The 27,559-nt window shown below is 37.6% G+C and overlaps 1 protein-coding gene and 1 non-coding gene across 2 annotated transcripts in view; both read left to right on the plus strand.

Moving 5' to 3' along the window:
• The window catches only part of SESN1 (sestrin 1), a 108,325-nt gene that overhangs the window by 15,141 nt on the left and 65,625 nt on the right, over positions 1-27,559 (plus strand). The window lies entirely within an intron of this gene.
• LOC135268499 (U6 spliceosomal RNA) lies at positions 24,114-24,219 on the plus strand. The gene has a single exon (XR_010336814.1). It is a non-coding gene; the product is annotated as a U6 spliceosomal RNA (small nuclear RNA).

A 27,559-nucleotide genomic window follows, 5' to 3' on the forward strand; every position in this document is an offset into this window, starting at 1 on the left:
TTGTTATCCTTTTGTACTGTTTGTTAGGTCAGAGTTTTGATAGGTGCCCAAAAAATCTATGATAACATGATGAAAAAAATAATTTTGGCAACTGATCTTGCCAAGGAAGATGGAAAGTCTAAATATTATACATCATTAGTGACAACATCTAACAAATAAATTATGTTGGCTTTTTCCCTAAATACTACATTAAAGCTTGGTTCATCTTCCTCCTTAGATGTTAAAGATTTAAACATATCTTGCATGATTGGGCCTGTATTAGAGTATGAATATCAGACGATCCCTTTTGTTTCCTTTTTTTTTTAGTTTAACACAGAAAAATAACTTTATAAGCAAAAATTTGATCGCAAGCTAGAAATGCATTTGACCTACAACAACTCTGGGAGGCAAGTTTTAGATTTTATAGATGAGGAAGCAGACCCAGAAAGATTAATTTAATTCAGATAGTGAATACTGGAGTCAGGAGAAGGCATATCTGATTTCTAAGTCTCTGTTCTTAACCATTAGTCTGTTTTCCTAGAGTTTTTTTGTTTGATTTGCTTTTGTGTTTTACATTGAGCATGTATTACTTTTGTATTGGAAAACAAAATCAATGGGAAAAAAGTATGTGACACATAGAGTGGTATAGTACAGTCATGTGCCATATAATGATATTTCAGTCAACAACAGACTGCATATGGTCCTATAAGATTATAATACATTTTTTACTGTACTTTTTCTATGTTTAGATACACAAATACTTATCATTGTGTTAGAACTGCCTACAGTATTCAGTTCAGTAACAAACATGCTGTAGAAGTTTGTAGCCTAGGAGCAGTAGGCTCTATCATAAAGCCATGGTGTGTAGTAGAGTTTACCCTGTAGGTTTGTGTAAACACACTGTGATTTTCGCACAAAGACTAGATCACCTAATGACACTTTTCTCAGAATGTATTTGTGTCATTAAGCGAAGCATGTCTCTAATTCAGAGCAAGGAAAGATCAGGATGGGTTGGGATAATAAAGACAACTTAATAGAGCAAATTTTTAATGTAACCATTAACTTTTTTATTCTCAGCTTGTCTGTCGTTTACGCAAGTATACACTGCCTCTTTCCCTAACATGCCTAAACCAAATCTCAGATGACTGGCTGGAAGTAATTAATGCTCTGTTGTTCTTTCCTGCAGACTAAGTTTTGGCCTCATTTTTGTTTCCTTGTTGTGGCCCCCTTTTATCTTCCTTGCACCATCTGTCAGTGCCTGTATGAACATGTAACTATAACTTTTGTCAAAGCTCCTGACTACATTGTTGGGCATTGTAAATAAAACAATTCCAGGTCTACAGTTTCCATACAGTAATACCCTCATAATTTAAAGACTGAGATGGCCAAAAGAAGTTGTAAAAGTTACATTAAATAATTCAAATTTCCCTAGAATGTTATATGCTTGACATTCAAACTCATACACTTATACTGTATTGAAAAATTATTGAAAGGAAGTAGAATTAAGATCTTGATTCTTGTCAAACAAATTAAACTTACAGCATAAACTAGGGCTGATACTCAGCCAGTACGCATTTGCACAGCAGTACTTGTTAAAATACTGAACTGTTTTCATACCAGTTGGTAAATAGAAACTGCAAAACACAATACACTTAATGATACATACTAAAGATGGATGATTTCTCTTAGAAATGACACATGCACATAGATTCCAAGCTACTCTGGTCACTGAAGCATGGAACTAGGAAGTTTACTGAAATATCCTTTTATTTATTTCAGATGTTGGGGAAAGTATAGAAGCTCTTGGATGACAGACAGAGACTTTGCAGTGAACTGGGAAGGACCTAATCTGAAGTGTCAGTCATGCTAAAGGGAGGAACAGGGTTCAGGCTTAGGTGGTCACGACTGCAGAGGCTGCCACAAGCTACAGATAAAGACCCTCAGAGTCAGTCCTTCTGTGAGGATTGAAGAACTTTTCTTTTTTTAACAACTGAATTATTTATAGCCTCATTACAAATTTGGTGGTTTAATACAACTATTATTTCACAATTTCTGTGAATTAGGAATCTTTACACCTTAGCTGGGATCTCTATTTCAGGGTCTCATAAAGCTGCATTTACAGTATGCATTTACATATGCATCGCATAAAGCTGCATTTACAGATGCATTTACATATGCATCGCATAAAGCTGCAATTACAGTATCTGCCAGGGCCAGGGTCTCATCTGAAGGCTCAAATTGGGAAGGGTTTACATCCAAGTTTATTTAGATGATTGATGGTAAGATTCATTTCTTTGCAGGCTAGTGGATTGAGGGCCTCAGGTTCTTGGTGATGATAGCTGGAGGCTACCCTCAGTTCTTTGCCACATGGGCCTTTCCAGTTGCTTCTTCAAAGGAAGCATGTGAGGAGCTAGAGAGAGTACCAGCATGAGAAAGAGTGCCAGCAAGACAGAAATCATTCTTTTATAGCCTAATCTTGGAAAAAAGCATCCCATCACTTTTACCTTAATCACTGCATTAGAAACAAGCCAAGTAGGTCCAGTCTATACTCAAGAGGAACAGATTACAGAAAAGAGTGAATACCAGGAGGATCACTGGGAACCATTTTAAAAGCCATTGCGAACAATTACCCTAACAACCTATCTCCTGAAGCTAGGAGTTTGGAGAAAGAGGCCTTCTTGCATACTCTGAAGAGAGCTGTGATTTAGGGTATATGCTTAGGAACCTGATTAATGTCAGAATAGAATGTGCTTCAGTTAGTGATAGTATGAGCCCAGTCTTGACTTCTTCCTACCTTTGCATCCATTCTCCAGATAAAGGAGCCTCACACCAGCCTGAACAATAGATGCCCTACCCCGGTGTCTGCCCCCTCACTAGGTGGGACCCACCAAGCCTCAGTGGGAGAGGTCTGCCTCCCTCTTGCAGCTTCTTCATCTTCATCTTTCTTATTCCTTTCCCCCATGACTTTCTTGTCCCCCATTATTCCTGTGCAACCTTAGGAAATTTTTTACTTCCTGTTCTTGGTACTAACAGCAAAACAACATTTGTCTAAAAGGTAGGAAATGGCAGTCAGCTTTCTTTTCATCATTTGATGGTTCTCTAGTGAGCTGTGAGTCAGATCTCTTCTGTGTCTATTATTTGAGGGGAAAAGGAATTAAAAGCAAATCCCAAAATGTTAATGAACATTCTCAAATGATAAGTAGTGAGATTAAATATTAAGCAAACCCAAATTTCTATTCAGATCACCCAAACTCAAGTTGGTGTACTTTGCTATCAACTTCGTGTTAACTGTAAGGAACAGATGAAATAATTTTATATTTTTTCACTTTATAAACCATAATCCTTATGTATTTTGGCTATTGTAGAGTTACCTACAAATGATGCATAATTTATAGCAATTTATTTAAAAAATTTAACCCACCGAATACAATATTGAGGCTAGAGATTTTCAATGATAGAGAAAGCTCGATTTTAGTAAAAAAAAAAAATTATCAATATTTATAATTTTCTCATTTTATTTTTAGTATCTTGGCCAAATGTTTTATTAAAATTAAACTATTTTTAATGTATATTTTAAATCTAGAAAGGGTATATACGTACGTATACACACACACACACACACACACACACACACATAGATATAGTTATGTGTTGCTTAACCACAGAGATGTATTCTGAGAAATGCATTGTTAGGCAAGTACATAATTGTGCAAACATCATAGAAAGTACTTACACAAACATAGATAGTATAGCCTACTACACATCTAGGCTATTGCTCCTAGGCTACAAACCTCGATAGCATGTTACCGTACTGAATGGACAATTGTAACACAATGATATTTGTGTTATCTAAACATAGAAAAGGCACAATAAAAATATGGTATAATTTTTTGGGATTACCATAATATATATGGTCCATTGTTGACCAAAATGTTATTATATGACACGTGACTGTATATCCCAACACTAACAGTGGTTATCTCTCTTGACAGTGGTTTATGCTTTTCTTAATATTTCCAAAACTTCTATAATGGGTTAATATATTGTAATGAGACCAAATACATGTCATTAAAAAGAAAATAAGTCAAAACACCACTTTTTATTCATAGAAGAATGACTTTTAAGGTAAATAGAACTTCAGTATACTGTACTCTCTGAAATGTCTCTTCTAATATGGTATATACCAATTTTTAAAGCCGAGATTCTTTTATTTAGAAATGACTTTCTTTCAAACACTTTGGCTATTAATGAAGAATATTTTTTCCTAATGAGTTGTGCATTAGTGGGTTTTTTCCCCCTTGTGTTTACACTGGATAAAAATTTACCGCGAATTCTCAGTTTGTTGTAGCTTTTGTGAGCACTAGATGGCACTCTTGCTCAACTAAAATCTAGAAGACTTGGGTTTGCAGTGTCACAACACTTACGTTGTTAAAGGGGGTTGGGGAAAAGACAGCAAGGTTTCCGAGTTTAAATAGCCAAGCTTAACTGACTTTAGTTTTTCCATCTATCCAGAAAATAACCATATAATAACAACAATATTAGTCATTCATTTCATAAATATTTTTTGAGCACCTACTATCTTTAGTACTGTTCTAGGTACTCATATGCACTAGTGGGAAAAATACATAAAAATTGCTACCCATATAGAGCTTACATTCTAATGCTTGGATATTTTTTTTTCTTTATAGGTGCCACTTTAAGCTCTGTGCATGCATTCACCCATGTAATTCACCCATATAATAAGAGGAGGCTGAGATACAAAGGGGTTCAATTTGCCGCTGTTCACCTAGCTAGTGCAGATGGCAGAGCTAGGATTCAAACTCAGACATTTGGTCTCCAGTCTTTATTCTATTAATTTCAACACTATACTGCCTCTTGAAACTAAAAACAATATTTTATTATTGATTCTACTGAATGCAAATGATAAAAATTTTCCTATTCATAGTTTTTCCTGAATCTGCTTAAATCAAGTATCAAGGCCATTTTATTTTTTAAAATGACTAGATTTAAAGTCTGTATTTTTTGATGATTCTGTAGTCGGCTATTATGTTGCCTTAGCTCTCTTTCAAGTCACAAACACAGCTAACCTTAAGTATATATTAAGCATCCTTATATTCCTATTTACTTTAAACTCCTTGAATTAGCCATGCAATAATTTGGATATCTTGTATTAAGAGCTCTACCACATTATGATTCAGTCATTGTGTAATTAAACATGGGGCATCAGGTATCAAAAGTTACTGTCTTACTTGCCTGCTCTCTCCATTGTGTCATTTTACATTTTAGTAGTACTTTGTTTTATTAAAAAATTAAAATCAACAATACACTATGAAGTTGAAAAGTGATACAGAACCCTAAATCATTTCTTAGTCTAGAGATGCTTTTCATGATTTTTAGAGAGCAGGAGGAACAAATTTACCTTTCTCTAAAAACAGTTATGTGTGACTTAGGGAAATTATACTTGTGTTTCTCAAGGACCAGAGTTGTATTCAGCAACATACTTGTTATAAACTACTGACTATAGAAGGGAAAAATCACCCACTGTGAAAAATCACAATAAAAATGTTTATGGCTGATTCATAGATAGATAACCTGTAATTGAAACTTGCCTTTCGGGAAGCTGAAATAAGTAATTCTTAACAGCTAGTTAGGCCCTTTTTCTTTTTTGCTGAAGAACTGTTTTAGATGATAAAGCTCTGTTTTTTATATGCTAATAATTAGAGTTAACTGTGTTTTAATTAAATGATTAGTTAAAGAGGATTACTCCCTTCACGGGGAGAGGAAAGTTTTCGGAGCAGAGATGTATTTTTGAAGATGCTACAATGTAAGTGTTCTCAAATTGAGGATTATCACTATTTTAGGGGTCTGAGCCCCTTAAGTTGCATGCAAAACTGTGTGTACTCACTTGCAGTTTTCTTGGGAGAGAGCCTGTGTTTTATCAGATTTTCAAAGAGATTGTGATCTTAAATGATTAAGAACCATTGCTAAAACTAGAGTGACCTGCTGCATGTTAAACTTATTTTCTTTAAACTTTAGAGAAAAATTGAAGTGATTGAAATTGTGGAGTTTTAAACCAGCAATGGGAAAATTTTGTTGACTAAATGTTAGCTCATCCCTCTGAGTCTGCTGAGTGAATGCAAGACACACTCTTGCAGTGTGTCTGGTGACTGTTTGTGCTCGAGTATCTTATGTTGCTGGTCATAAACTGGCAGGCCCACACCTGCCTGGCGGTTTACACATTAAAAGTTTAAGGCTGGCTTCCAGAATATGAAAACACAGGGAGCTCAGCTAAGCACAGTACAGCTGCAGACCTCTTGTAACATGAACAAGAAATAACATATTAACAAAAAAATTGATCTTAGACTGCCAGGGTCCATATCCCAATGAGCTTCAGTTTTTATCATCAGCAAAATGAAGATAAAAGAACCTTCACTTCTTTAAGGTACTTCGCATTATGCCTGTCTTAGAACTTAGTATGATTAAACAAAACAAGAAACAAAAACTCTCTTTGTATATGCCTTAGTTATCTAAAATAGCACCTCTTCTAATCCTCTAGATCCTTATCTTGATTAATTTTTCTTTTTTGCCCCAAACACGACGTGAACTTGTTATTTATTTATATATTCATTCCGTCTGGCCTAATAGGTTATTAGCTCCATGAAGACTGAGACTTTTTTTTGTTCATTGCTGGACCCTCTAGGGCAATGCTAGCGCATACATTGTCCAATAAATATTTGTTGAACGAATGAATAATGTTAGCTATTATTATTACTTGGCAATTTCTGCCTACCCTCCCTCCCATCTGCCTGGACTGGCTGTAGCTTTTTCTCTTTAAATGAGATGGGTAAACCAGGAGGAAAATTTCCTTCCCTACCTGGGTAGCTGAAGTCATAACTTCAAAAGGAATATTAATTTCTTATATGCTCTTACTACTGAAGGTATGGCCTATAGGTCAGCAGCATCTGTAACACTTAGGAAAGATATTGGAAATGCAGAATCTCAAGCCCCATCCCAGTCCTACTGGATCAGACTTGAATCCCCAAATGGTTCTAATGAATGTTATAGTTTGCAAAGCACTATGTTGACCACTTTGTGGATTTTGGATTTTATCTTAACAGTAATAGAGAACCACTAAAATATTTTAGGTTGGAGATTCGTTTTCAGGTTTTTTATTTAAAGTGATTAACTTGTGTTAGAAACAGTAGTTGTCTTTGGAAAAGGTAGCCATTGACAGGGGACAGGAATGGGACCAAGGCTTTTCACTGTATTATAAGCCCATTTCAACATGGTGGGCCCTGGCCAGCATGTGGCCTTTCTATGCTGTTCTCTCACCCCTATCCCATGCCCAGTCCTACACTATGAAGGATGGATACCCTTCCCTCACATCAGCTGCTTCATACCCCACATACAGCTGCTGCTTGTCCACTTTCTGAGTCTAAGATTGCACATGAGGGCCCTGTGTTCAGCCATAGAAAGGACAACCCATATGTAGGCTCTGAGAGCAGGCTTGGCCCATGTGTAGGCCCTGAGAGCAGGCTCAGCCCGTTTGACTAGAGTTTCCTGGGGTTCCAAATACCTGAAGCATAATCTGGGTGGGCACATGTCCTAGTCCTATGAAGTTTATCTCTCAGAGGGTTACAGCTAGAGGAGGTCCACAGCAGGCCTTCTGAAGTGCAGGGGGCCCACTGTCTAGGTCTCAGGGACTTAATGCCCTTTTGCACTTCCTATGTTGAAATCATGTGAAAGTATTTTGTTTAATGTGAATCTATTACCTACATTTAAAAAAAAAGGAACATTAAATTATAATAAAGTAAAATGGTGGTTCTTGTGTGGGGCATAGATAGGTACAACAAAGGAAACATGAGGACCAGTTAAAAGGCTATTGTATTGCAGTGTTTCAGCAGTAGCTGATATAATGCTTGGACTAGCGTAATAATAATGAAGATATGGTTTCATCTCATTTTTTAAGTAATTCATTGCTATGCTGTTTAAGTTTCATAAGCTCAGTATTAATTTTTTCTCTTAAGAGTTTGTAGAGGCTGGGCACAGTGGCTCACGCCTATAATCCCAGCACTTTGGGAGGCCGAGGCAGGTGGATCATGAGGTCAAGAGATTGAGACCATCCTGGTCAACATGGTGAAACCCCATCTCTACTAAAAATACAAAAATTAGCTGGGCATGGTGGTGCACGCCTGTAGTCCCAGCTACTCAGGAGGCTGAGGCAGGAGAATTGCTTGAACCCAGGAGGTGGAGGTTGCGGTGAACCGAAATCACGACATTGTACTCCAGCCTAGGTAACAAGAGCGAAACTCCATCTCAAAAAAAAAAAAAAAAAAAAAAAAGAGTTTGTAGAGACCGGGTGCAGTGGCTCATACCTGTAATCCCAGCACTTTAGAAGACCAAGGCAGGAGGATTTCTTGAGGCCCAGAGTTCGAGATCAGGCTGGGAAACATAGTGAGACCCCATCTCAACAAAAAAATAAAAAGTAAAAATTGGCTCTGTGTCATGGTACACGCCTGTAGTCCTAGCTACTTGGGAGGCTGAGATGGGAGGATCGCTTGAACCCAGGAGCCCCAGGTAAAAGTGAGCTATGATTACGTCAGTGCACTCCAGCCTGGACAACAGGGTGAGACCCTGTCTCAAAAGAAAATCCCAGCATCTGAGTAGTGCGCCACCATGCCCGGCTAATTTTTGTATTTTTAGTAGCTAAATGTTGGTCAGGCTGGTCTTGAACTCCTGACCTCATGATCCGCTTGACTCAGCCTCCCAAAGTGCTGGGATTACAGGCATGAGCCAACATGCCTGGCCGAAAAAATTTTTTTAAGTTTGTGAGAATTAAGCTTTTTGGCCCATGAATATTTGAAAATCTTTTTAATTTTCCCTCAGATTTCATTAAAGTTGGTTCAAATATTAGGTTAAAGTCATTTTCTCTCATAAGAGTGAAGGCATTATTCCATTATTTTCTAGCATCTAGTTTGATGCTAGAAAATGAGAGGTTATAAAATGAGATTATAAATGAGAGGTCTCATGTGATTATAAAATGAGAGGTCTTGTGCCAGTCTCATTCTCATTCTTTTAGTATGGAACTGGTTTCTTTGTTTTATTTTATTTTATTCCTCTCTAGGAGCCTTGTTTTTCTTTTTTTTCCAACTTTTTTTTAAAACTTATCAAATAGTTCAAAAAATAATACAGTAAATACCATATGCCCTTCACCTAGAGTCACATATTGTTAACATTTTGCCATGATGGCCTTCTCTATTTTTTTCCTCTCCTTTTGCTCAACCTCTTGAAAGTTACAAACATTTCACTCCAAAATACTTTATCATGTTTTTCCTAAGAAGAAGGACATTCTGGGAGCTTAAGATGCTTTTATTTATCTTTAGAGTTTGAAATTTTGGCCGGATGTGGTGGCTCACACCTGTAATCCCAGCAATTTAGAAGGCTGAGGCAGGTGAATCACCTGGGGTCAGGAGTTTGAGGTCAGTCTAGCCAACATGATGAAACTCCATCTCTACTAAAAATACAAAAAATTAGCTGGGTGTGGTGGTCTGTGCCTATAATCCCATTTACTTGGGAGGCTGAGGCAGGAGAATTGCTTGAACCGAGGAGACAGAGGTTGCAGTGAGCCAGAATCGTGCCACTGCACTCTCCTGGGCAACAAGAGTGAAGCTCCATCTCAAAAAAAAAAAAAAAAAAAATCATTGGTGTATGTCAGAATATGTTTCTCCCTTCCCCCCTTTATTATTAATTCTTAATACTTGGTTCCTTTCAATATAAGATTGAATCTCAAATTACTCTTCTATCATTTCTTTTGTTACTTCTCCTCTATTATCTCTCTATGTCTGTCCTTTTTTAACCAATAGTTAGATAAGTGTTAGACCTTCATCTTAACCTTTTTTCTTTTTTTTTCTTTGACTTAACCATTATATTTCTGTATTCATGTAGCCATGAATATTTCCTTCTCAGAACAAAATATATGAATATCTCCTTCTCAGAACAAAAAAAAATTCCTTCTCAGAACAAAAATATATAGGTATATATATATATACCTATAGATATATAAAAGGATCAATATAGCATCTATATATCTATATCTATCTATCTATCTATCTATCTATCTATCTATCTATCTATCTATATATAATTGCATTTTAGGTTCTGGGATACATGTAAAGAACATGCAGGATTGTTGTATAGGTATACACATGGCAATGTGGTTTGCTGCCTCCATCCCCATCACCTGTATCTGGCATTTCTCCCCATGTTATCCCTCCCCACCTCCCTACCCCTCACTGTCCCTCCCCCAGTCTCCCACCACAGTCCTCAGTGTGTGATGCTACTCTCCCTGTGTCCATGTGTTCTCATTGTTCAACACCTGCCTATGAGTGAGAACATGCAGTGCTTGATTCTCTGTTCCTGTGTCAGTTTCCTGAGAATGATGGTTTCCAGGTTCATCCATGTATCTACAAAGGACACGAACTCATCGTTTTTTATGGCTGCATAGTATTCCATGGTATATGTGTGCCACATTTTCCCTGTCCAGTTTATCATTGATGGGCATTTGGGTTGGTTCCAAGTATTTGCTATTGTAAACAGTGCTGCAGTGAACATACATGTCCCTATGTCCTTATAACAGAACGATTTATAATCCTTTAGATATATACCCAGTAATGAGATTGCTGCATCAAATGGTATTTCTATTTCTAGGTCCTTGAGGAATCGCCACAGTGTCTTCCACAATGATTGAACTAATTTACCTCCCACCAACAGTGTAAAAAGTGTTCCTATTTCTCCACATCCTCTCCAGCATCTGTTGTCTCTAGATTTTTTAGTTATCACCATTCTAACTGGCGTGAGATGGTATCTAAATGTGGTTTTGATTTGCATTTCTCTAATGACCAGTTGCTTATCAGTCTAAGGAGATTTGGGGCTGAGACAACAGGGTCTTCTAAATGTACAATCATGTCGTCTGCAAATAGAGACAATTTGACTTCCTCCTTTCCTAATTGAATACCCTTTATTTCTTTTTCTTGCCTGATTGCTCTGGTTAGAACTTCCAATACTATATTGAATAGGAGTGGTGAGAGAGGGCATCCTTGTCTAGTGCCAGATTTCAAAGGGAATGCTTCCAGTTTTTGCCCATTCAGTAAGATACTGGCTGTTGGCTTGTCGTAAATAGCTTTTATTATTTTGAGATATGTTCCATCGATACCTAGTGTATTAAGAGTTTTTAGCATAAAGAGCTGTTGAATTTTGTCGAAGGCCTTCTCTGCATCTATTGAGATAATCATGCGGTTTTTGTCTTTGGTTCTGTTTATTTTGTGAATTACGTTTACAGACTTGCATATGTTGAAACAGCCTTGCATCCCTGGGATGAAGCCTACTTGATTGTGATGGATAAGCTTTTTGATGTGCTGTTGCAATCAGTTTGCCAGTATTTTATTGAAGATTTTTGCATCTATGTTCATCGTGGATATTGACCTGAAGTTTTCTTTTCTTGTTGAGTCTCTGCTGGGTTTTGGTATCATGATAATGTTGGTCTCATAAAATGATTTGAGGAGGATTCCCTCTTTTTGAATTGTTTGGAATAGTTTCAGAAGGAGTGGTACCAGCTCCTCTTTGTATGTCTGGTAGAATTCGGCTGTGAACCCATCTGGACCTGGGCTTTTTTTGGTTGGTAAGCTATTAATTGCTGCCTCAACTTCAGCCCTTGCTATTGGTCTATTCTGGGTTTCAACTTCTTCCTGGTTTAGGCTTGGGAGGGTGTAAGTGTCCAGGAATTTATCCATTTCTTCCAGGTTTACTGGTTTATGTGCATAGAGTTGTTTGTAGTAGTAATCTCTGATGGTGGTTTGTATTTCTGTGGAATCTATGGTGGTATCCCCTTTATCGTTTTTTATTGCATCTATTTGATTCTTCTTTCTTTTCTTTTTTATTAATCTGGCTATTGGTCTATTTTGTTGATCTTTTCAAAAAACCAGCTCCTGGATTTATTGATTTTTTTGAAGGGTTTTTTTGTGTCTCTATCTCCTTCAGTTCTGTTCTGATCTTAGTTATTTCTTGTCTTCTACTAGCTTCTGAATGTTTTTGATCTTGCTTCTCTAGCTCTTTCAATTTTGATGATAGGGTGTCGATTTTAGATCTTTCCTTGCTTCTCATGTGGGCATTTACGGCTATAAATTTTCCTCTAGACACTGCTTTAAATGTGATCCAAAGATTCTGGTATGTGTGTCTTCGTTCTTCTTGGTTTTGAAGAACATCTTTATTTCTGCCTTTATTTCATTGTTTATCCAGTCAACATTCAAGAGCCAGTTGTTCAGTTTCCATGAAGTTATGCAGTTCTGAATTAGTTTCTGAATTCTGAGTTCTTATTTGATTGCACTGTGATCTGAGAGACTGTTTGTTATGATTTCCATTCTTTTGCATTTGCTGAGGAGTGATTTACTTCCAATTATGTGGTCAATTTTAGAGTAGGTGTGATGTGGTGCTGAGAAGAATGTATATTCTGTGGATTTGGGGTGAAGAGTTCTATAAATGTCTATTAGGTTTGCTTGGTCCAGGTCTGAGTTCAAGTCCTGGATATCCTTGTTAATTTTCTGTCTCGTTGATCTGTCTAATATTGACAGTGGAGTGTTAAAGTCTCCCACTATTATTGTGTAGGAGTTCAAGTCTCTTTGTAGGTCATTAAGAACTTGCTTTATGTATCTGGATGCTCCTGTATTGGGAGCATATATATTTAGGATCATTAGCTTTTCTTGTTGCATTGATCTTTTTACCACTATGTAATGCCCTTCTTTGTCTCCTTTGATCTTTGTTGGTTTAAAGTCTATTTTATCAAGAGACTAGGATTGCAACTCCTGCTTTTTTTTTTTTTTTTTTTTTTTTTGCTCTCCATTTGCTTGGTAGATCTTCCCCCATCCCTTTGTTTTGAGCCTGTGTGTATTCTTGCATGTGAGATGGGTTTCCTGGATACAGCACACTGATGGGTTTTGACTTTTTAATCCAATTTGCCAGTCTGTGTCTTTTGATTGGGGCATTTAGCCCATTTACATTTAAGGTTAATATTGTTATGTGTGAATTTGATCCTGACATTTTGATGCTAGCTGGTTGTTTTGCCCATAAGTCGATGCAGTTTCTTCATTGTGTCGATGCTCTTTACCATTTTTGGTACGTTTTTGGAGTGGCTGTTACTTGTTGTTCCTTTCTATGTTTAGTGCTTCTTTCAGGAGCTCTTGTAAAGCAGGCCTCATGGTGATGAAATCTCTGAGCAATTGCTTGTTCGTAAAGGATTTTATTTCTCCTTCCCTTATTAAGCTTAGTTTGGCTGGATATGAAATTCTAGGTTAAACTTTCTTTTCTTTGAGGATGTTGATATTGGCCCCCACTCTCTGACTTGTAGGGTTTCTCCCCAGAGATCTGCTGTGAGTCTGATGGGCTTCCCTTTGTGGGTAACCCGACCTTTCTCTCTGGCTGCCCTTAGCAGTTTTTCCTTCATTTCAACCCTGGTAAATCTGATGATTATGTGTCTTAGGGTTGCTCTTCTTGAGGAATATCTTTGTGGTGTTCTCTGTATTTCCTGGACTTGAATGTTGGCCTGCTTTCTAGGTTGGGGAAGTTCTCCTGGATGATATACCGGGGAAGAGTGTTTTCCAGCTTGGATTCATTCTCTCCGTCACATTCAGGTACACTTATCAAACATAGATTAGGTCTTTTCACATAATCCCATATTTCTTGGAGTCTTTTGTTCATTTCTTTTTACTCTTTTTTCTCTAATCTTTCCTTCTCGTTTTATTTCATTGAGTTGATCTTCAGTCTCTGATATCCTTTCCTCTGCTTGGTCAGTTTGGCTGTTGAAACTTGTGTATGCTTCACAAAGTTCTTGTGTTGTTTTTCAGCTCCATCAATTCATTTATATTCCTCTCTAAGCTGTTTATTCTTGTTAGCATTTCGTCAAACCTTTCTTCAAGGTTCTTAGTTTCTTTGCATTGGCTTAGAACATGATTTTCTAGCTCAGAGAAGTTTATTACCCACCTTCTGAATCCTGTTTCTGTCAATTCATCAGACTCATTCTCCATCTAGCCTTGTTCCCTTGCTGGTGAGGAGTTGTGATCCCTTGGAGGAGGAGAGGCATTCTGGTTTTGGGTATTTTCATCCTTTTTGCACTGTTTTTTTCCCGTCTTTGTGGATTTATCTACCTGTGGTCTTTGTGGTTGGTGACTTTCAGATGGGTCTCTGTGTGGATGTCCTTTTTATTGCTGATAAAGTTTTTTCTTTCTGTTTCTTAATTTTCCTTCTAACAGTCAGGCCCCCCTGCTGTAGGACTGCTGGAGGTCCACTCTAGACCCTGCTTGCCTGGGGCTCACCTGCAGCGGCTGCAGAACAGTAAGGGTTGCTGCCAGTTTTTTCTTCTGTTATCTTTGTCCCAGAAGGATACCCGCTAGATGTCAGCCTGAGCTCTCCTTTATGAGGTGTCTCTGGTTATACGGGGTCGGAGAGCTGCTTGAGGAGACAGTCTGTCCCTTATAGGAGCTCAAGTGCTGAGCTGTGAGTTCCATTGTTCTGTTCAGAGCTGCTGGGCAGGTACGTTTAAGTCTGCTGCAGCAGAACTCATAATTGCCTTTTTTCCCCAGGTACTCTGTCCCGGGAAGGTGGGGCTTTATTTATGAGTTCATGTCATTCTGCTACCTTTTTTCAGAGATGCCCTGCCCAGTGAGGAGGTAGTCTAGTCACAGTCTGCCAGCAGAGGTGTTGCTGAGCTGCTGTGGGCTCTGCCCGGCTGCTCTGTGAACTTTCTTGCAGTTTTATTTATAGGGGTATAGTTAGAACTGCCTCAGTAACTGGAGCTGCCTCAGAACTGCCTCAGAACTGGACTGTCCCGGGTCCAGCTGTGCTTGCTGTGAAGCTCTTAACCTAGAGTGATTCAGATTGCTGGTCTTTGTGGGGGTGGGACCAGCTGAGCCAGATCACCTGGCTCCCTGTTTCAGCCCTCTTTTTTCAGTTGAATGGGTGACTCCGTCTCAGGTGTTCCAGTCGCCAGTTGAAACAACATCCAGATTTGTGTGAGTTTTTGTGCGAAGACCCACTGCACCAGCTGAAATAGCTATGCTGGAGACTCATGGCACTTTCCTGACAGAGAGTCTCCTGGTCTGTGGGCAGTAAAAATTCATTTGTAAATGCAGTGATCACTCACCCTCTGCGTTTTTGCTGGGAACTGCAATCCAGAGCTGTTCCTATTCAGCCATCTTGTGTGTTGATTCCCATCATAACCTTTTTTCATATACCATTTTCTTTTTTTGTCTTTTTACTTTATATCTTGGAGAGTTCCTTGAACTTATCTTCCAAATTACAAATTTACCCTTCAGCCCAGTTCTGTTATTCAGTTTTTCTATTGACATGTTTATTTAGCAGCCATACTTTAAATTTTCAATAATTCTTTTGTATTCTCAGATTGTTACTTTCTCTGAGCAACCAATTCTTCTATTGTGAGTATTTTATTCTTTGAGGATGTCAATTAAATTTTTAATTAGTTTCTTTTCCTCCCTGCTGAATCAGCCAGGATCCTAGGAGAAAATGGATGGCACACTCAAATGGGGTGACTAAAAAGAAAAAGGACTATTTACAAAGGTGTATTCAGGGTTAAAAGAAACTAACAAGGGATAATGGGCATTTTGAACTAGTGATGTGTGGAAGTCACTGTCGCCCCTAAACTTTAGGGGTAAGGGTTGAGTGTAGTTACTGGAATTCAATGAGATCTGCAGCTGTGAGAGAAGTCTGCCTGCCTAACAGGAGCTGTGGCCTTCATTAGAGGAATATACTCACTTCTTCCCTCAGAATAAATACCCTGACCTTCTCCCTTTCCTCAATTTTTTAGTGCCTCTTATAGTTCCTCTCTGTCATAAACCAAACAGTAAGGGAACTCTAATGATACAGTCCATAGTGGTGAGCATTTTGAAGCACAAGACAGGGTAGAGTAGGGCAGATATATAATTTGCAGGGGCAAATAGAGCATACCCAGCATGCCCGTATTGTGTCTGTTTCATGCTATTTAGGAAGACATCTTGATGACTGAATTGAGGCTGTGAAAAGAATAGTACTTGGGGCTGATCTGGTAGGCTAAGGCAGCAGCAAAAATAAATAGCTCTCCTGAATAGTCAAAGTGAGCTCAGTTGAGGGTCCTGAGGAAGTTTGTATAATATTTGAGGACCCAAAACTAAGAAATGGAAAAGGAAAGACCAAAGAGAGGGAGAGGTAATAACACAAAGCTATAGCCATAGGAATGAGGCTCTGCCAATGAAATGGATCCCTTTGAAGAGCTTACATTCCTTTTTTGTTTTCTTTGAATTTGGAGGACAGTTGTCATATTTAGCATTCAGTTACAGGGAATTTTCTCTCCTATTGTTACTATCCTTTATCTCCAAAATGTCCATAAAAGACTTCTACCCTTGATGATGCCACATTAATGATGCTCTGTGGAGTGACAGCAGGGTGGGCACTGTGCAGGGAGGGTGCCATGGGAGCTCAGGGAAGTGGGTCATGGTGTGGAGGAGCTGCAGTGACAGTGATACAATCCCCTTGTGCCCAGATAGACTGGAGACCTATAGATGGGGAGGGGAAGTTGCGGTGAGTGAGGAGGAATTTGGGTTCAAGCTGTTCTGTTGAACAATAAGGGCTGGAGAATGGTGGGACATCCAGACTACAGGCTCTTGGAGTTATATTCTCTTTTCCTCATCAGAAAAGCAATCAGATTAAATTATATTAGAATGAAAGGTGAAAAGTGTACATTTTGAAAATAGCCCTGTCTGAGGAAACATAATTGATTTTGCTAATATTGCACCAGATGAAGCAGGGCCAAGGAGATAATGAGATGATGATGGTTTTTTACTCTTTTCCTCCAAATCTGAGAGTTTCTTTTGTATTCTGGCATCTGTTTGCTATTTCAAATGTGACTTACATTTGCTGTACTTTAAGTCTTCATTAACACTTGACACAGGCAAATCTGTTTTTCTCTACAGATAAGTGTTAGACCTCTGAAACTTTTAAGCTTAGCACTGTCTTTCACTATTGCATGTTTCTTTTTGAGATGGTCATTATTTCTTCTAAAAATAATATTCATTTATATCTGTTGGTTATTCAAGTGGCATGGGCGTGTGAGGTGTCTTCATGAACCGCTTTTTTCTACTTCATATCATACATAACTGAAAACAGAAGACTATAGTTGACTTCTTTAGTTTCATCTTACTTTTAATAAAATTTAAATGTCATCAGATGATCTCAGTGCTATGATACATGTCTGGATCTTGACTCAAATTGGTCAAAATTTCCTAAGGGAAATAGAGTAGACCCACACGTAATTCCCATTTACTTTCTTTTTTATTATCCCAGAGGGATCCATATTCCTTCCTTACCCTCACTCACTGCAGGGAGAAAAAGAGAAATAATAGCCCTCCTCCCCTACTGCTCCAACAAAAATCACACCAAAAACCTTCATGATTTTTAAAAATAAGCAAGCTTATGTTTGGCTTCTCTCCCCACAAGGAAGCTACAACAAAGGCTCTACGGAAAGAGACTTTGGTAGAAATCACAAGTTTGTGTATTTTTGTTTTAGTTTATAGACATATTATTAAGCCAAAAATCAAGATACAGGATCTAACAAAGACTTTTTATTATCTGTCAATATGAGTATTAGTTGGAGAGAATTAATTTGAATGTATAACCAGGAACTATTGTATTAGTTTCATAACTTACCTTTCTCTGAGTATGGATAGTAGTGATTCTTTTATCCCTCTTAAACTTGCCTCTTTTGAGATTTAAAAGGCAATTTTATTATTAGTTTAGGCTCTTATCTTACATTAGACTAAAAGGAGTTCTAATCTTGTAAAATACTTTCAATGTATTGGTTTTAGATTTTAATTATAGATAGTATTATAGAGAAAAGGTATAGTAATAATTTCAATATTTTAAAGTAATATTAAAGTAGTATATTTAATATTTTTAAGAAAATAATTTTCTTTGTATTTTTATCTTTAATAAGGCGTCAGTATTTTAAGACACCAAGAATATTACAATTACCGATGTTAGAAAGGCAATGAGTGATCCAGAGTCTTTTCTATACCTGAGCACACATTTATTTTATTTTTTTGGCCTGCAACCTTGTCCTTCTTACAATGCCCCAATATCTTGCTTTTTCTTTGTTGATTTTTAATCCTCTAGTCATCTTATTACACATTTGAAGTTATTTAAGAAAGAAAAATGACTGCTTCAGAGTTCCTCCCTATGTCTACATGATCAAATAGAAAGGACTGTGTGAGAGGGACAATTGGGTGATTTTTAAAACCAGGTGAGTTTATATTTTAGTTATTTCAATCACAGTGAATTGTTACTTCTTTTAAAATTAGAAAAATAAAAAGAAACAAATCTCTGAAAATGGAATGAGTAAATGGAAACAGGAAAAGAAGAAACTAAATGACAATAGTTATTCCTATAAATCTGAGACGCATCATAATAAATAATAGTATTAGGGGAAAATAATTTTTTATAAACCTGTAAGAACACTGAGAGTGATAATGATTCTCAGATATGCCTGTAGTTATGCTTATATGCCTATATATGCTTATAAAGGTTATATGAAAGGTTTATTGTGAAAATGGGAAATAATAGGAATAGAGAATTGAAAAGAGTTAAAGAGCTATTAAATGTGGGAACTAAAGGAGAGGGATTGAAAATAAGTGCAAAATTTTACAATTCAAATAGCACAATTTCTTATGTGACTGGTAACCTATGTGACATACTTGATGAGGAAAACAAGAGCACACAGTACTGTTCTTGATAACTATTTTTAAATAGTCACAGTATGTATATGAAGACATGCAGGCAACTAGAGAGTGTAGAAAGTAAAACAGAGGACTGGTTATTGTTGCTGTTGTTGCTGTTTGCCTCTGTTACATATGTAGAGATTGCTAAATTGTTACTAGTTTATCACCACACAGATTTTGCCTACATTAAAGTATACTGTTAGCTATATAGACTTGTTTACACTTAATATACTCTCTGCTTTTTTCTCTCCCTCCCTTTCTTCATTTCTTCTTTTTTTCTTCCATCTCTCTCCCCCCTCTCTCTGTCTCTCTCTCCCTTCCTCCCTTCTTTCCTCTCTCGCTTCTCCTCGCCCTCCCTCCTTCCCTCCCTCCCTCCCTCCCTCTCTCTCTCTTTTCTCTCTTTCATTTGATATTTTCTATGTCCCACGTTTTGATTTGGTGATTGATGATGAACTGTGGCTTTCAGATCTTCTGTTTGTTCTAAAGTACATACTGTCCTAAATCATTTTCTGTTTTGCTGTTAATTAGTACATCATTGGGCAGAGTATTGTCTAGGTGGCTGAATCCATGATGCTTTGGGGCTAAATACACTATTTTCCATTATAGCCTGATATGTGGCCTAGGTCACCTTTAGGTTTATTGACTCTGAGCTAACTCTGGAGTCATCTATAAACCTTTATTTATCATCTCGGCATATAATCAAGAACATAAGGATATAGCTGTTTGAGGATTTGAATGATCATAGCCTGTAGGAAAAAAAGGAGGCAGTGGGGAAAATTCTAGAAGTTGGCAGATATCAATCAAGCCAGTTTAGTGACGAGACTAAATACTACTTCACTAAGATTCTAAGACTATTTCATGATGATTTTACCATTCATTGTTAATTTCCATGTCATGAATTTCAGTTCTTTGGATCCAAAATTATATACATGGCTTAATTTTATTTTTTCTATTTAATTCAGCATTGATATGGGTAAAGTAAAAGGCTGCAAGCTGGGGTAAAATAAATGAAAATTAAATTTTTTAGATTTTTGACTTTACTCTTTTAAAAAAAAAGAGAGAGAATAACTATTTTCAGACATTTTTCGGTACCAGACAACTTGTAGAAGGTATTTTTCTTCCTTTAAAATGCTTTATTAACTTCACAATATAATGAACAGCTTTGTATGTAAATAGTTAAAACTCCCCTGGTGAGGAAGTTATGGATTGAGTAGAAAGACAATCAGATTAAAAGATGGTAACTCAAGACTTACCTGATACAAAGTATTGTCAAAAGCTTAAAAGCAAAAGAATCAGCAAAGGTACATAGGAAAATGCAAAGGGGAAACAGTAGTAATCACAGCATTAATCTCAGAGAAGACCTCAGGATTCAATGATTAAGCAAAACTCATCTTTATTGACAAGATAGTGAGTTCTCGGTCAGGATGAGCAGACAGTTCCCCAGCTGTAGTTCCCTAAATTTTCTCTTGATTGCTTTGCCTCCAGGAACATTTCCACATCATCTCCATCCCCTCTGGTCCCATCATTCTAACTGAGTTGCCTACTGGGTATGGCTTATGGAAAATGCGGGGCAAGTTATTGGTCTGTGCATCCTGCTGGGCTTCCCCTCAACACCCTGCCCAAGGGCAGACTTCTCTCTTTTCTTGTGTGCTCCCTCCCACCACTCCACCCTCCTACTTATTTCTCTTCAAACAGTTATTCCTGAACCTTTCTTGGCAGTTTCCTTCTCCTCTTCTCTCTAGTATAGAGGTATGTCTCTACACTGGCTGACAGACATATTCATGCTCCCCTCTCAAGGCAGAAGCCTGCCTGACCTCTGCAGGGTGACTTCTGGGACTCAGACAGGGCAGTGACCAAGGGCTGTTTCTCTCTGCAAAAAGGCTTAATTACCCATTCATTTGGTATAATTTCAGACATCTTGTTCTCCTTGAGACCCACTATGAAGTATGTTCCAAACTTTGCAGGTGAAGTTATATATTTACCTTCATACAGTAGTCCCACCTTATCTATGGTTTCACATTCCTCGCTTTCACTTGCCAGCAGTACAGTATAATAAGGTATTTTGAGAGAGACAAGAGACAACACTCATATAATCTTTATTACAGTATATTCTTATAGTTATTCTATTATTACTTAATGTTTTTAATCTCTTACTGGGCCTAATTTCTAAATTAAACTATGTCATAGCTATGTATGTATAGGACAAAACATAGTACATAGGGGGTTCAGTACTACTTGTGGCTTCACACATTTATGGGGGGTCTTGGAATGTGTCCCCCACAGATACCAGGTGACTACTGTATATGAATTCATGTTGTAATATGGCTGTTTCTCTGTCTCTCTCTTTCACATACACACACACCACCTTAAAATTTTTATATATGACTTCTCATAGTGTTTTGGTTAAAGATAAATTTTTTTTACATGGTCTCACATAATTTATCATCCAAACTGGGACACTGTAAGAGAAGGGATTATGCCAGGTCAACAGGAGTAAGCCAAGATGAATAGCCTCCCTGCAAGACTCTCCGTGGTCTGGCTGCTGAACTCGTCAGCCTCACCTTGCAATGTGCTCTTCCTCACTCTGTGTGCCCCAGACTCACAGGCCCACTTGACTTACTGCTTACTCTTGCTGGAAAGTCTTTGACATCCTTTTTCCTCTACCTGGAGAGAGCCTCGCCTCTGCTCTCTTATTCACCTAATAAACTCCCCCTATTCATTTTTCAGATTTCTCTCCATTGTAATTTCCTCAAGAATGCCTTCTAGGCTGGGTGTGGTGGCTCATGCCTGTAGTCCCAGCCACTTGGGAGGCTGAGGCAGGAGGATCGCTTGAGACTAGGAGTTCAAGGCTGCAGTGAGCTGTGACTGTACCACTGCACTCCAGTCTGGGTGACAGAATGAGACCCTGTTTCTTAAAAAGAAAGCCTTCTAGGACTTTCCTAACTTGATCCATTCTCTCCCATTATTTGTCAGAGTACCATACTTTATCATATTTAGATAATTCTTGGATTAATTTCTGTCCTCCATTAAAGTGAGGTTTAATGTGGGTAGAGACCATATCAGGGTTTTCTCATCATTTATTTTTCATCACTCATTAGGCATGTAGTAAAAACTAAATAAATATTTGTTAGATTAATTAATTTATTTTTGAGACAGGGTCTCGCTCTATTGCCCAGGCTGGATTACAATGGTATGCTCTCAGCTCACTGCAACCTCTGCCTCCTGGGCTTAAGCCATCTTCCCACCTCAGCCTCCCGAATAGCTAGGACTACAGGTGAACACCACCATGCCTGGCTAATTTTTGTGTTTTTAGTAGAGACAGGGTTTCACCATGTTGCCCAGGCTGGTCTCGAACTCCTGGCCTCAAGCAATCTACCCACCTCCGTCTCTCAAAGTGCTGGGATTACAGGTGTGAGCCACCTCACCTGGCAGGTTAATTAATTTAAAAGAGGAAGATGAAGATCAAGTTTATTGCATATCCCAAAATATTTAAGTAAAATTAATTCTGATATATCCCCTTTAATTTTTGCTTAAAATACATAGTACATTTTAAATTTATAACTGAAAATGATCAAAATTTAAAATTTTTATTATACATGTTATACACAAATAGAAAATTTCTACACTCATTAAATTTGTTGAAAAAAAATTTTTTTGGTCAAGGCTGTTTTTTTCTTACATAGCATGCCTGTCTGTTATTTAGGTTTAATACATGGAATCAGATGTAGTTTCAAAATCTCTATGTTAGTACGTTGTTCTTTTTTCCTACGGGAAATGTAAAATTAGGAGTAACTTACTGTTGCTTTAATTTTAGATTATGTACATTTTAAAGTCAGATATACAACTAAGTTATGAATATGTGAGATATTTCAAAAAGTAAAATGCATTTTTTAAAAAAATTGTTAACTTCTGAGTAGCAATTTAATCATGAATTAAATCAAGGCTCATATGCATGTATTGATTTAACCATTTAAATGTACTTGATTTGAAATCAGTCTGTCCTGATGGAAAGATTGGGAGGGGAGGATAGAAAGAACAGTGCATACTTTTCCTGGAGACATTGAAAGTTGCCTGGCATAAATTCAACACAGAGAGAAGGAAGATTATGTTGTTATTCCTGATTCCCTTGTCATTTGTCTTGGGGGGAACAATTGCTACCTTCCAGTAACAAGTTTTCTGAGGCTTACTGATAGCTCCATGACACATTAAGTACTGATCTCATTTAATTATAATTTAAGTCAGATTAAATTATTCTATGTAGTTAAAGTAGAATCGAGCATCCTACAGATGCTGCACTAATTATAGCTATTGATGGCCTACTTTTTCTGACCTAAAAAGGTAGATGAGGGAGGGAATTGTCTTTGCCTTTGAGGGATTTTCCCTCTAAAAGAGATTAGTTCACTGTCATTGCTGTTTATTTTCACCTTACACTTTTCTAGAATTGTCATAAAACTGCACAGTACTGAACTAATCAATAGAAAAGGCAGATGAATATTCTCCCAAAGGAGAAAAGACTTGGCAGGTCAAATTAGGCATGTCAGATCTCTCTCCCCACTCCAATTAGAAACTGTAAAGTTTTATAAACAGGTGCTTTAAGCAAAAGATGGGATCTGTGAATCAGGAATACGTACATGAGACACTAATTTTAAAAGCTATTACAATTCTTAAAATAATTCTCTAAAAAGTTTCCTTTTAAGTGTTTTTAGAATCTATTCTAGAAAAAAACTCAATAAATTATCCTTTGTTAATGTTTTATTTAGTGGTGTGGCTTTTTCCACAGATTAGATTGTTTACTTTTTAAGATAAATGTGTGTGTCTATGAATATGTGTGTTTTTCTTTTTTGTTGTTTGTTACTGTTTATTAATGTTTGATTAACAGAGGCCTAGCTTTGGTGCTTTCAGTCTGAGAACTAAAGGGATGATTGGTAGAAAACCAAAGTAGGTCAAAGAGTACCATGGTGTAGCAAAGGGGAAGTCCCTGAGTTTAGTTACATTGTCTTGCCTCTGGTGGAGTTCACTTTCATTGTTATAGTTGAGGCTTGTCTTCCTGTGAGTGGAAGAAATCATCAAATTGCAGAAGTCTCGGGAATATTATCATAAGTAACTTTAAAACAATATGTTATTGTAAGTTATAGCGGCAGGGGGGAGCGGTAGAGGCAGCAAAGGAAAAATAAAAAGTAGAATTGAATTTATCACGAAATTAATTTCACAAATCAAAAGCAAAAATATGCATGAACATGACAGCTTCCCTAAGTATGATGTAAGGAGTACTGTGTGGGTCCCTGTGGGATGGAAACTAGCATTTCAAATTTTGTCCACCTTGTGCTTGCTTCAGCAGCACATATGCCAAAATTGGAACAATACAGAGAAAATTAGCATGCCCCTGCACAAGAATGACATGCAAATTTGTAAAGCATTGCATATTTTAAAAATAAAAATACAAACAAAACTTTTCCCTCCTATTCTGCTTTTTTATATATAGGCATTATGGAAGTGACCGTGTTTTGAAATCAAGGAGGTGTTCCAGGCTTTAACGATCACATCATGTTAGTTCTGAACATATGCAATTAAATAAACATTAAAAGTAAACCTACTGATTGTTGCAATAGCAACTATCACACTTTTATGAAACACCATTTTGTGTCTGCTTTGCTGTGATTAAGCAGTACTATTAGAATCCAGAAATGTACTCTGGCTAGCTTCGAAGATCTTAAGACTGTTTTTTACATCTCAAAGTTAAAATGAATTTTTCTTAAAATTAAATTTTAATAAATAGCTTCCTCAGGTTGGTTAAATGTTAAGAAGTTATTATCTGTAAATTATATATCTATATATGTGTGTGTGTGTGTAGAAGTGATATATATGGAGTTACATAAATTTTGAAAACTTCGTATTAAATTTGGTGTTTCCTCAAATATAGTATACTTGATATTTTGGATTATGTTATCTCTTACAGCAGAAGATTTATTCTCTGACTAAATTTCCTTTCTTTAGGTACTCCCCCCATCCCTTTATATGGGCAAGACCCCCTTGAGAATATTAAGCCTTTTAGCTCAAAGTTTTACTGAAGTTATTTTCTATTCTTGTATTTGCCAAGAATTGCTGACAACTTAAAAAGCTATCATATGAGTGAACACCAGTTGCCTAGATTGTTTGATGATTTTGGTCAAGTGTGGAACAGGATTTCCTGTCATTTTTCTTCGTCTTCTGGGGCTGTATTGCCTCTATCTCTGAGCAATTGTACACTTGGAAAGAAAACACAAAGCAAGGTCACTAGATCTAAATTACTTTTACTTCTGTGCCAAATGAAAGTTTTCTTCTGTTATGTGTTACAATGTTCGGCATCTTTTGGCATCCAGAGAGATACACAGTTAGGAGGGGAATGTGGGATTGTATAGGAGAGATTTTTCTGAGCTGAACTCTTACTTTTTCTGTAGTCATGCATCGCCTAATGATGGGCATACATTCTGAGAAATGTTGGGCAATTTTGTCATTGGGCAAACATCACAGAGTGTACTTAAACAAACCTAGATGGTATAGCCTACTGCATACCTAGGCTATATGGTATAACCTAGTGTTCCTAGACTACAAACCTGCATAGCATATTACTGTACTGAATACACACTGGCAGTTGTAACACAATGGTAAGTATTTGTATATCTAAATATATCTAAGTCTGGGCAACATGATGACACCTCATCTCTACAAAAATACAAAAATTAGTCCCGTGTGGTGGTACATGCCTGTAGTTCCAGCTACTCGGGAGGCTGAGGTGGGAGGATCACTTGGACTCAGGAGTTTGAGGCTACAGTGAGCCGTGATCATGCCACTGCTCTCCAACCCAGGCAACAGAGCGAGAGCCTGTCTCAAAAAAAAATAATTAATTAATATATCTAAACATTAAAAAAAAGGTATAGTAAAAAAATGGTGCTATACCGTATTAGGGGACCCTGTTGTATATGCAGTACATCATTGACTGAAACATCATTATGTGGTACATGATTGAACCTCATTTAGAGACAGCTACTTCCTTCTCTTGGGCTGAAACATGTTCCTGGAATTGATGTGAAAAAGCAGATTATCATCAAGAGAAACATTTTCCTATGGATTATATGATCCAGCAGCTTGGAATACATTTCTGAATTCTTTGTGTTTTGGGGTGTAGCTGAATAAAGTTTTTTGTATGTCAAAGGGAGACATGTTTTAAGAAGTAGGCATTCTACTAAAAAGTATTGCAATTGCTTACTGAATGAAGGGGATAATCCTTGCCACTGCCTTTAAATACTAGGAGTTACTGCAGGACAGCCTGAATATTTTTTCTGGATCAGGAAATAAACAACTGGGTTCCAGAAGATAAGAGAAGTATAAACTTCTGAGCAGAGGCAGATCCTTGAATAAAAGGAAGCTTTCTTTAGAAACAGTAATCAGGTGTTGGGAATTGTTGAGTATCTCAGTCTGGAATGTGTTTGGCTGCAAATAACAAAAAAACCTACTATGTAGTATAAACAGATAGGGGTCTGCCTCCACAGGAAGTCTTAATTAGGTAATCCAGAGCCGATGTGATGTTGAAGGACGTTAATAAAAACCGTCTGCCATCCTTAGAATGTGATTTTTATCAAGGTCGTAAAAAGACAGTCGTACCTTCAGGCATCACTATATTTCTGGCATCTATTGCTGTGTTACAAAATTACCCTAAAACGTATCAGATTAAAATAATAAATATTAATTATCTCACATAGTTTCTGAGGGTTGAGAATTCAGGAGTGGCTTAGCTGGGAGGTTCTGGCTCAGGGTCCCTCATGAGGTTGCAGTCAAGATACCAACTGGGGCTGCAGTCCTCTAAAGGCTTGGTTGAGCTGGAGATCTGCTTTCTAAACTAACTCACATGGACTATCAGCAGGAGGATTCAGTTCCTCACCACAGGGATTTCTCTTCAAGGCATGGCAGTGGGCTTCTCTCAGAACAAATCATTTGAGAGAGCGGGGAGGGTCTAGAATGTGTGTGTCAGGAGGGAGAGGACAGATGGAGACAAGAACAAGATGGACGTTGCAATGTTGTTTATAACCTAATCTTCGAAGTGAGCTGGCACTCCTGCCATATTCTTTCGTCACAGAACCCTGATACAGCATTGGAAGGGACTACACAAGGATGTAGTCCCTTCAAGAGGCAAGCATCATTGGGAACCATCTTGGAAGCTGCCTCCTACACACTACAAATATGTACTAAGCAGTAAGAAGGAAAGTAAAGAGGCAGTGCTAGCAGACTTCTGTTTGTATCTCATTGGTCAGAACTGTGTAACATAGCTTTTCAAGGGAGGCTGGGGAGTCAAATGTTTAATTTTCATAGTCTCTGTAGTACAGACAGACAGAAGGAAGTTGGAAATGGAACTTGGTTAGCCTACTGTTCATTGTCTGCCACTACCAGGGATTTGATGACAGTGACTACTTTTAATTTGGCTGTATTGCCTGTTCTTAAAGTTAATATTGCATCTTCTAGGAGATTAAAAGTAGCCCAGAAAATTTGTTGTTGTTGTTTTTTCTGAGACAAAATATTGCTCTGTCATCCAGGCTAGAGTGCAGTGGTACAATCATGGCTCACAGCAACCTCAACCTCCTGGGCACAGGTTATTCTCCTGTCTCAACCTCCCGAGTAAGTGGGACCATACACAGATGCACACTACCATGCCTGGCTAATTTTTAAATTATTTGTAAAGATAAGGTCTCCTTATATTGCTCAGGCTGGTCTTAAACTCCCGGATTCCAGCAGTC

This window comes from Aotus nancymaae, unplaced genomic scaffold, assembly GCF_030222135.1.
Source record: "Aotus nancymaae isolate 86718 unplaced genomic scaffold, 86718_ANA_hifiasm-v0.15.2.pri h1tg000040l, whole genome shotgun sequence".
NCBI classification, from domain to species: domain Eukaryota; kingdom Metazoa; phylum Chordata; class Mammalia; order Primates; family Aotidae; genus Aotus; species Aotus nancymaae.